Source organism: Podarcis vaucheri, assembly GCF_965113315.1.
Source record: "Podarcis vaucheri genome assembly, chromosome: 8".
Lineage (NCBI taxonomy): Eukaryota > Metazoa > Chordata > Lepidosauria > Squamata > Lacertidae > Podarcis > Podarcis vaucheri.
In genome coordinates this window covers 23,276,139-23,287,228 of record NC_138766.1, presented here as the reverse complement: position 1 = coordinate 23,287,228, position 11,090 = coordinate 23,276,139, and positions in this window count along the sequence as shown.

Below are 11,090 nucleotides of genomic sequence, written 5' to 3'. Positions count from 1 at the left end.
TGAGAACAGATGGAATCAAAAATGGTTCTTGCATGTTTTGGCCCAAAGCTCCAAGACAATGCACACACTTATCAAGCTGGTGCTGGCTCTAGTGGGCCTCTTACCGTGGAAAAATGTGATTGTGGAGAAGATTCTCTCAGGGTGACCGTGACCTGTTTCTGAGCTCCACAAAATGAGAGTTGCAGCAGCAGCATCCTTGAAGTGGAAGGCCCTTGCAGATGGCAAATGTTTGACTTAATTACCCTCCGTCCTATTTTAGTATCAACAGTTCCTTTGCTAACAATTTATTTTTGAATTATCTATACACAGTTATAATTGGGTTGAGAAATAATTGTCATTTTTACTTTTTATTTTTACTTCCTTCACAGTTTCTTGATCATGGTTTGCTGTGTGGGGTGGGGGTGGGGGGCAATGAATGTCCCTGTGGAATGTAAAAAAAGATCACACACATACAGAAAGAGAGAGAGCCAGGTTATTTTACTTGCTTTTAAATTTTCATTTCAAAGCATAGTCATTTCAAGGGGAGGCCATCAAAGCTTCTCACCCTTCTATCTGGCTTTATTAAAAAGGAACTGAAAACGTAAAAGAGGGGAGGGGGAGAAGGAAGAGCAACATTCAACCTATGGAAATTTAACTGAACTAGAGAAGTAGCTCCATATCAGATGAAAGCTTTAGTGCCCCCTCGATTTTCACTTTATTTGTTAAAAGATATCTAGGTTAAAATGAAGCTTGACAAACGTAAACGGTTTAGCATCACATGTGCAAAAAAAATATTAAAAGGTTGCTCCAGTCAGGTCATTTGGCATTTTGATGATGCAGCTAAAAGAAGAAGAAAGAAAGAAATTGGACAATTTTGTCTTAAAATCTCATGGAAACACTTGTAGGCAATCCCCAAGAGGTCTAGAATATAGGTTAGATGTGTAAACTTGTTTGCGTAATCCACATGTGCTCAAACAGGACCAAAACTTTGAGGACTTTCCTTCAAGACATCTTACATTCTATTTTGTGTGTGGGGGGGGTTGGTATGGGAAGGAAGGAAGGAAGGAAGGAAGGAAGGAAGGAAGGAAGGAAGGAAGATGTCAGTGGGCCAGGGCAGAATCAAACAAGGTTCAAAGGCCTGATTTGGATATATTCAAGACAAAGCCTGCCATCCACTCCTCTGTGTCTTAATGCAGACCTAGGTAATCAGCCACAGCCACCATGAGCTGCCATTGGCAGGATTGGTAGCAACAGCTAAAAAGCTGTGAGTGGAAGGTGGCCCTTTCCCATCCTTTGGACCCCTTAGGCAAATCAACATACCTTCTGTACGGTATGAAAATCAGCTGGGTATGGTGAGTGCAGCTGAATGGGACACAGTTGTGAGAAGCCAGAGGAAGGACTATCCATCTTGAGAATGCCCATAAAAAGGAAGTCTAGAGTGAGAGACTAGGGTGAGGTCTGCTGCTTCCAGGAACTCTTCTCATTATGAGACTTTTGTGGGTGAGCTAAGAGTTTGTTTGGACCCTGGATGAGAACCCAGAGGTAATTTTGTATTAATGTAACATTTTTACATGCAACTGTGTATTCTTGCTTCAGTTTCCTATATACCACTCAGAGGTATTTTGAATATATTAAGTGGTATAGAAATTAAATCAAGAATCAATCCATGCTTGGAGGTAGCTTGCACCATCTGTCCTGATTTACAGATGACAGTCCTCTGTTTCAAGGAGAAGTCTTCTCTTTAAAAGTCTGTCTGGTTTAAGGAAGGAATGCTAGACATGAGAAACTGGCTTTCCTATAAATTAAGCCCCACATCAATTTCTGTGGGGTGGGGACACCTTGGGAAACCCCATGCTGAGTTTGGGAATGATACCTTGAGAAGCACTCATATTGGCACAGGTTGCAACAGTGCTGCCAAGCTGGGCAGTGATATATTCAGAGCAGTCCAAATTGGGAAAGTTTGGACCAGTGGCGTAGCGTGGGGGGTGCCAGGGGTGCTGGCCGCACCGGGCGCAACATTTGGGGGGCGCGTTTGGCCGGCCCCCCTCGAGGAAGCGGGAACCTCTCCAAGGCGGGAGAGACCTTCTCCCCCCGCCAGCCTTCGGATGGCTGTCCTGAAGAGTTGTGGTGGGAGCAGTGGCGTAGCGTGGGGGGTGCAGGGGGGGCTGCCGCACCTGGCGCAACATCTGGGGGGGGCGCGGAAGAGACTCGAGTGCTAAAATCCACGGGTTAGGGGGCGCAAATTACTTGCCTTGCCCCGGGTGCTGAGAACCCACGCTACGCCACTGGTTTGGACTCAGCACAGCAAAAATCAGGTGAAGTCATTCCAAAGTTATGCTTTGAATCCCATCTTAATTCAAAATGTTGCCTGGCACCCAAACAACAACACAGACAACCACCCCCACCTTCAGAACTCCCGTGCCAAGTTTTGACAATGATATCTTGAGACGTGGTCAAATCTAGTCCAACAAAAATGGGTGAAGTCATGCCAATGTCATTGTTTGAGCCACTATTTTTATTCAATGTGTTTCCTGGCATCCAAATGACAATGTAGACCCCCACCCTCTACCTTGGGTACTCTTGTGTAATTAATCACATAAATTATGTGAATTAAATGATTTTGCAATACAGCTAGACAAATTACGTACAGTGGTACCTTGGTTTTCAAACTTAATCCATTCCAGAAATCCATTCGACTCCCGAAACCATTTGAAGACCAAGGCGTGGCTTCCGATTGGCTACAGGAGCTTCCTGCACTCAAGTGGAAGCCATGTCAGACATTCGGCTTCCAAAAAAGTTTGAAAACTGGGACACTTACTTCTGGGTTTGTGGCGTTCGGGAGCTGATTTGTTCAACAACTAAGCCATTCAAGAACCAAGGTACCACTGTACTTTTTGTGGTAAACAAACTGTAGCAGAATGGAAACAGAGTGGCATGTGACAAATACAAGTTGGAACAGAAAATGATGCCATGTTACATCTAGTAAGTGTCACCAAGTGTTTTCAGATATATATCTCCCCTTCAAACTTTTTATTTTCTCATTTCTTTGTTTCAGTTCTACCCTATATTTCTCTACATTCTGGACCCCTTATGTGTCCCCCACAGAGAACAGTGGATTAACTTTGACATATGGGCCTAAGGCTGTCAAGTGTAAAATGCCCTAAGGTAAAATATACCAGAGAGCAACAATAGATGGTGTACTGGGTGCCCCTAGACTCAAATCCTACTCAGCTTTCATGCTATCTCCCAATCACATTCCTCCATCTGTAAAATAGTAATGACCTTCCTTGAACAGTTTGTGAGGATGGATGAACTAAGAATTTCAAAGCACTTTATGCACTAAGGTTGCTATATAAATGGTAATCAAAACAGCATTTTTGGTGCAGAAACACAAAATAACTTCACTTTTATGGAGTCTTAGCACCAGATGCTTTATAAAATGTAAAAACACTGGGGGCTTGCTATAGAAAAGAGTTACTTTCTCATCATCCCAGCATGTTGTAGAGAGAGAAAAACTCAATAAAAATGGAAAGGGAAACTGGAATAAATATTTAGCAGGATTTTCAAACCGGGCAGATTTAATGAGACTGAATGGTACATCTTTGAACGGAGCATTCTCTTTATATGTGTGTGAATTTGAGTATTAAAATCTTCATGCTGGCTTTGTATGATTAAGTCAAGCTTCACACTGTATAAACATATTGGGAAAAGGCAACATTTACAAATATTTCAGAACGGTAGAAATCAATAGACTACATTTAAGGCATTAGCATCAGAAAAGAGAGCGACAGCAGGAGAGAAGGAAGGCAACAGTGATAGAGAGCAACCCTGCACAGACATACTCCGAAGTAAGTAACACTGGGTGAGTGTCATAAAGCCCACTATCCCAACCCCCTATGACAGCATATTCTGATGAGTATCAGAATATCCAGCTTCTTCTACATCCCAGCTTCAAGATAAAGCTAAAGTTTCTAATCAGAAGCCAGTCCCATTGAGTTCAGTGAGACTTACTCCCAGGTAAGGGTACATAGGATTGCAGCCTAAAAGTCACCCTGCCCCTTAATTCTTGCTATATATGGAGTTTCTTTCCTTTCTTCCTCCCCCTCCTCTTTATAATTGCGAGATAGTAAAATATTTGTGTTGGATACATAAGGCTCTTCCAATTAGACTCAAACTCAATTGATTAAGTCTATTTGCATGGGGCGTTGAGGTTTATTGCAGTGCTCAGTATTATGCTTTCTAACAACGAAGAATACTCATGCTCATTACACAACTATTGAGACGGTGAGGCTTGTTGTACATCAAACATGTCTTAAAAGGTAGCTCAGAGGCAAACAATATGGTAGCTAGGAACACAATAATACCTTTATGGTGCATGGCTTTGAAACAATTATACCACTATGTCCAGATGTTCAAAATGCAAAGCGCACCAGGAAGAAAACAACTGCATATATTCTGTTTTGATTATTCAGTAGGGTGTTTGGGTCTGTGCAAAGCTGGGGTTGCCAAGGTGAAGGGGAGGGGTGTGATGTCACAGAAAACCTGTGTCACTTTGAAATTAGAGGTGTGAGGAAGGACAAGCAGAGGGAAGGGGAGGTTTTGCATTTGGGGAGGGATGCTGGGAGGAGAAAGGAGAACAAGAGGAGACTTCCATGAGATGATGGGCAGGCCAGAATCATATTGGGGGGCTGGCAGAAGACAGTCTAGGAGAGATGGCTGGGGACCCAATGCTGCGCTGCTGTGGGTGACAAGCCCCTCTTGAGATGACCATGCTGTAAGGTCTGCACCCCTTCCATGCAAACTAGAGGTGTAACTATGTAGAATTAAACCATATTTCTTCAAGATACAACAGCCACATCTTGATTCTGAAAGGAAACACGACCCTGGGGCTGCCTGGAGTCTTGTGCACCACTTGGCACAGATTGGGGGGTGGTGTGCAAGCTTTGTAACAGTATCTTATGATACTTTCCTCTGAATATCAGTTGCGTGTTGAGTCCCACAGTTGCCACCCCCCAATAATTCACACTTCACACATCAATTTTTGTTTGGGTTTTTGGCATAATTTTGGCCACAACTTTATTTAAATACAAAATATGTGAGTGGTTGCTTAGGCACTGGTTATGACTATCTGTCCATGCCCTCAGGGACAGAGCTGGCATTCCGGACACCAGCGGAAGCCAGAGGCATTCCGGACACCAGCGGAAGCCTTAGTGGGAAACAAGTATTGGGTGAGCAAATGAAGCTGGGCATCAGTCCCTCACTACTCACCCTCATGTTCCTTTGGGGCTTGCACGGCCCAAGTCCGATGCCAGGGACAAGGACGAAAAGAATGGCAAGCCCCTGGATTCCTTTAACGGAATTCCCTTCGCATCATTTGGAGGGGTAGGCACTTACCCCTCCAAGAACCACCTTAACCAATGCCTAACCGCCAACCTTACAAGTTGTGACGATTTGCTACGCAGTAGGCGAAAACCAATGGCACCAGCCAATCAGCCAATGGCAAAATTCCTACTGTGCCCCCGCACCAAGGCGGACGACACCATGACAGGCAATAGCAAGGTCAAGCGATCAGGAAAACCTCCTATTAAAGGGAGGGAGGGCGGGTGATCCGAAAGCAAAACGGCCAAGAGGAAGTCCAACCCCTGGCTCCCTATATTTATAGACTCTACCCCTCCTCTGAATTTAGCAACATACAGAACTCCCCAGCAACCCAATATTAACCCTTTAACAGGCTTGGATTTTCTCAAATCTGCCTAGTCATGGCAAGGTGGCATGTTTCCCCAACCGCAACCCGTGCTCTCTGGTTATGGAGAACACGCTTTGCGTGTTGAGTCCCACAGTTGCCACCCCCCAATAATTCACACTTCACACATCAATTTTTGTTTGGGTTTTTGGCATAATTTTGGCCACAACTTTATTTAAATACAAAATATGTGAGTGGTTGCTTAGGCACTGGTTATGACTATCTGTCCATGCCCTCAGGGACAGAGCTGGCATTCCGGACACCAGCGGAAGCCAGAGGCATTCCGGACACCAGCGGAAGCCTTAGTGGGAAACAAGTATTGGGTGAGCAAATGAAGCTGGGCATCAGTCCCTCACTACTCACCCTCATGTTCCTTTGGGGCTTGCACGGCCCAAGTCCGATGCCAGGGACAAGGACGAAAAGAATGGCAAGCCCCTGGATTCCTTTAACGGAATTCCCTTCGCATCATTTGGAGGGGTAGGCACTTACCCCTCCAAGAACCACCTTAACCAATGCCTAACCGCCATGGAGCCTCAAGCTCACCGCCAAACCACTCACAGCCCCAGCCAAGCCCTTAGCTTAGCCACCACTGCACCTAGCCAAGCCTCGTTCCCAGAGGCAGAAAGATGCACCCCATCAGCCCTAAAAAGGGGCGTAGCTTGAAACAGTATCGCCGGATGGGAAATCACATCACCATCCAACTCAAAAATCTTCTTAGCCACCGCAGAATTGATGCGTTTCCTGGCCCTTTCTGTGGCTGCCGGGCAACGACTGTCCAACCAAATGCGGCGTTGCAATAGCTTAGACCAAAATATCTTAGCTGACGGCACCAATGTTCGCAGCATCTCCAAGTCACTCAAAATTGCAGCACGAAGTGAAAGACAGTCCACGGATACCAGGTCGTTCTCACCCAGCTGCACCACGATAGCCGTGGGCGGCCCTTCCAAGAGCAACTGCCTCCGAATCCTTGGCAGGAACTCAGACCAGCGCATTCCCCGCCTGGACAGCCACGACAGCTGCACATGTGGAGGGAAGCCGAGGCCTGGACCCAGCCTGGACTGCCGTGCTGCGACACCAGCCCAATGGATGATGCTGTGCCCTACCAACCAGATGCGAACAGCCGCCAGACCTGAGATAAACAAAAACAAACAGTATAAGAGTCCGAGAGTACTAACGAACATAGCCCCGAAAGGCATTCGACTTCCAGCGCCCCAAATCCTTTATCCTGGCGGCCAACAAACCCCAATGAGCAGCCGTTGTTGCAGCCCCAATCCTAAAGGAGTGAGGGGCGAAACCATCTGACGTGCCGTCACAAGCGAGAATCGCTTTACGCATCACCTGTGCAAACTGGCGTCTCGTTAGGGGCGACCCATTTTCATGTCTAAGCAGAGGCCCATCACCCGTGACGCGTACTGCTAAGTACTTACTGACATCCTTCACAGGGCAAGGGCCTGCCTCTCCCGTAGCAGGAAGACGAATGACGGCACCGCTACCCTTCTGATCAGTCTTAGAAGTTCTGACTGTGACTCTCAATTCTGCGGGGGTTAGCTGCACATCCCTGAGCAAAAGGCCCCTGGAACGACCATCTCTGTTGTCTTCAAATACCAGTTCACCCACTCTCATAGCTCCAAAAAAGGCAATAGAAAAGGCAGCCGAGAAAAGGCGAGCCTCGTACCCCGACCACCACACCACCCTCAGCCTCTTGCGCATCCTGCTCAACAAATCAAAGGAAATGGGGCACCGAGAGGCTGGCTGGGATGGACGAAGTCTGCCCCAGCCTTCGAGGGCCCTGCGCACAATAAACCTCGCACATGGGTCCTTATCATAAAATGTCTTACAGAAAAAGGCAATGGCAGCCACCTGTATCTTAATAGTTCTTGCTGCCCACCCCAATTGAAATAAATGTGCTAAATAACTCAACACCTGCGAGGAGGTGGGGGGAACACCTTCTAAATTAGAGGTTGTCTGGCGCGAAAATGTCAAAAAATCGGTCCAAGCCTTTTTGTAAGATCTAAGGGTAGAAGGGGAAACCGAAGCCGCTACTCCCTGCAAAACTAATTGCTGCCAAGGTTCCAGAGATGATCCGGGAAATATTCCAGACGTATCCGTGCCTCTGGAACCAGAAGTCTGAACCGCTCCATCTGAAAACGGGACAGAGCATCAGCAATTTCGTTAGACACCCCAGGAATAAAACGTACAATGCTGTGGCTCAAATGTGCACAGCTGCTCCTATGAAAAAAGGAAATAACAGACAAGCATCAGCACAGACATCATTGTGACACTTCCTGATATAACCCTTGTCAGCGTCAGACTTCCAATGACCCGTATTCACAATCCTGTCTACTGACAGGCCCCCAGTGTGCAGCCTTTGCAGCAGCACCCAATCGTAAGGAATGAGGAGTGTTCAGCGGTAAGCAAGCCGCAGGCTGTAATAACTGGTGCACGACGTAAGCACATTGATGCCGGGCTAACGGGAACCCATTTTCATGCACTAGGAGTGGGCCAGCCCCCAGGGAATAAAAAGCCAAATATTCTGTTATCCATAACGGGGCAAGGGCCCTCCTCACCTGTGGCGGGAAGCCTGATTATGGCACTCCTGCCCACTAAGTCTGTTTTAGAGTTACCAACTCTAATGACAAGCTCCAAAGGATAAGGAAAAGTCCTGAAGCAATAAGCCTCCAGACTCTCAGCCCCGTGCTGGCTCCAACAACCATTTTCCCAACCCTCAGTGCGAAAATGCAGTGGACTACTGAAAGGAGTCTCACCTTGATCTTTAACCCGCAGACAAGTTTTAACTTGTTGCAGATACTGCATAGGTAAAAATTGACCGACTTCCTGCCCACTGTCCTATGAGGTTGGAGCCTATTCCAACCTTCCAAGGCCCTGCGCACTGCAAACTTTATACAAGGGTCTCTGAAAAATAAAGCTTCAATGTAACAGACATTGCAGCGGACTGAATTCGGATAGTTATAACCGCATGCCCAATCTGCAGCAGGTGGACCAAATACTGCAGGATCTGCTCAGAGGATGGGGGCAAATTCTTCCGAATGGCCAAGAACTGCCAGCTTAAGGCTAAGAAATCCATCCAGGCCTTCCCATAAGAGGTAAAAGCAGAAGGGGAAATGGAAGCTGCCACTCTCTGAAATTACTAATTGTTGTCAAAATGCCACAAGACTGGAAAAGTCTGGCAATAGCTGAGTCTGGAGCCCAGGATCTGAAGCGCTTCATCTGAAAATCGGATAGTGTCAGCGTAATTTGGAGAGTAGAAAGCACAATATTAAACCTTAAGTGGCGCAGCTCGAAAGCATGAGCGGAGGGGCAGAGACTGTGTTACAGCATGAGGACTGTTTTGCCAAGACGCTCACCACCACCTGGTTATCAGACCAAAAGCAGATCCGATGGTCACTGAACTCCTCGGGCCACATGAACTGCTACTACAATGGGGAAAACTCAAGAAAAGTTATGCCTCACCACACCAGGCTTGAGGCCATAGCTTTGCACACCAGCAGCCCTTGAAATAAAAACCAAAGGGCAAAGATCCAGCAGCACCAGCATGAACCTGAAAATCCCTGAGCGGGTTCAAGGTATCCTGCCATGGCGAACTACTATTGCATACATTCAGGAATTGCTACCATCGCCTGATATCTGCCTTCACCACACTTGGTAGGCATACACAAAGGTAAGGGGACCTCTGTCAGCATCGCCCTTGAGCCAGTGCCACCAACTGGACTCATCCACTTCAGCCCCAACTGGGCTAGGCGAGCTGGGTAGCACTTCCAGAGACCACCTTCTGCACAGGAACAGGTCAAAGTGCTGTGGACTCACAGCTTAGAGTTGTGAGCACCGGATTCACTCCAACAAAAAGACAGTCGTCGCACCGCAGAGTACAGCAGAGTCTAGCAGAGTATATAAACAACTCAGAGAGCAGCTCTGTAGAATATCTTCTTTATTCTATCTACAACTATACAAACTATATACAGAGCTTAATAGGTCTAAGTATAAATAAATGCTGCACTGCACTGAGTGTCTGCAGCTGCCCTTAGCAGCAACCTTATCTCTACACATGATCTCTAAGACTCAGTCTCTCTCCCTCTCCGACACTGACTGACTGACTGACTTGGTGCTGGAGCAGAATAAGTAGAGACCAGAACACGCCTCCTCCTCTCTGGAGAATCAGCAGACTCCTCAGGAGATTCTTGGATATGGGAGGGGTGAAATCTAGGCAGCCTGGCCTAGTGGGAAGATTAGTTAAGTGACCCAGCAAGATCGGATCTGGTGAAGCATCACTTGCTACAGAGGAAGTATTACAAATTAACTTCCTTCAAGGCAGACAGCTTCTCCATAGCCAAGTGGTATGTTTTAGCAACGATATCCAACTGGATCCCTAAATAAAATGGGACTATGGGCAAAAGGTATTGAGCTATTGCTTGCCAGCTTCCAGCCCCCGCTTGGGTAGGGGGCATCTTGTGCTGCCATCATGATATGTAAATTTACAGGGCCGACGCTGGCCAGAACCCCTAAAGAAGTCCCAACCAAGCTGCCGCCAAGCCAGCTTCCTTTTCAGACACACACTCTGTGCAATGCAAAAAACACACTCCGTACAGAGCACACACTCTCCATGCAATGCAACTACACACTCCGTGCAATGGAAAAAGCACGCTCTGTGCAATGCAACTACACACTCCGTGCAATGCACACACAAACCCTCCGTGCATTGCAACTACACACCCCGTGCAATGCAAAACACACTCCCTGCAATGCACACCCTTCGTGCAATGAACTACACTCCATGCAATGCAACTACACACTCCGTGCACTGCACACCCTCTGTTCAATGCAACTACATACTCTGTGCAATGCACACACACTCCGTGCAATGCAAAAAACAACAACAACACACTCTGTGCAATAGAACTACACCCTCCATGCAATGCACACGCCCTTCATGCAATGCAACTACACTCCATGCAATGCAACTACACACTCCGTGCACTGCACACCCTCTGTTCAATGCAACAACAAACTCCGTGCAATGCAACTACACGCTCCGTGCAATGCAACTACACACTCCATGCAATGCACACACCCTCCGTGCAATGCAACTGCAAATCTCCTAGCAATGCAATGCAATTGCAGCCCGTGCAGCGCCGTGCTCTGCAACACACAGAGCAAACTGCAATGCGGGCACGCAAAGGTGCTTTCTCCCAGTTGCATATTGCAAACATGGCGCCCGTTACATCCCTCGCAGTGAGGTAACCACCAAAAGGACTTAGGTGTCCAGGTTAAGCAATTGGGGAGCATGCAGCTGTCCCATACAGGGACCAATCCTGCAACCTAGGCATTACTGGCACTATCCGCTGACCCAGTG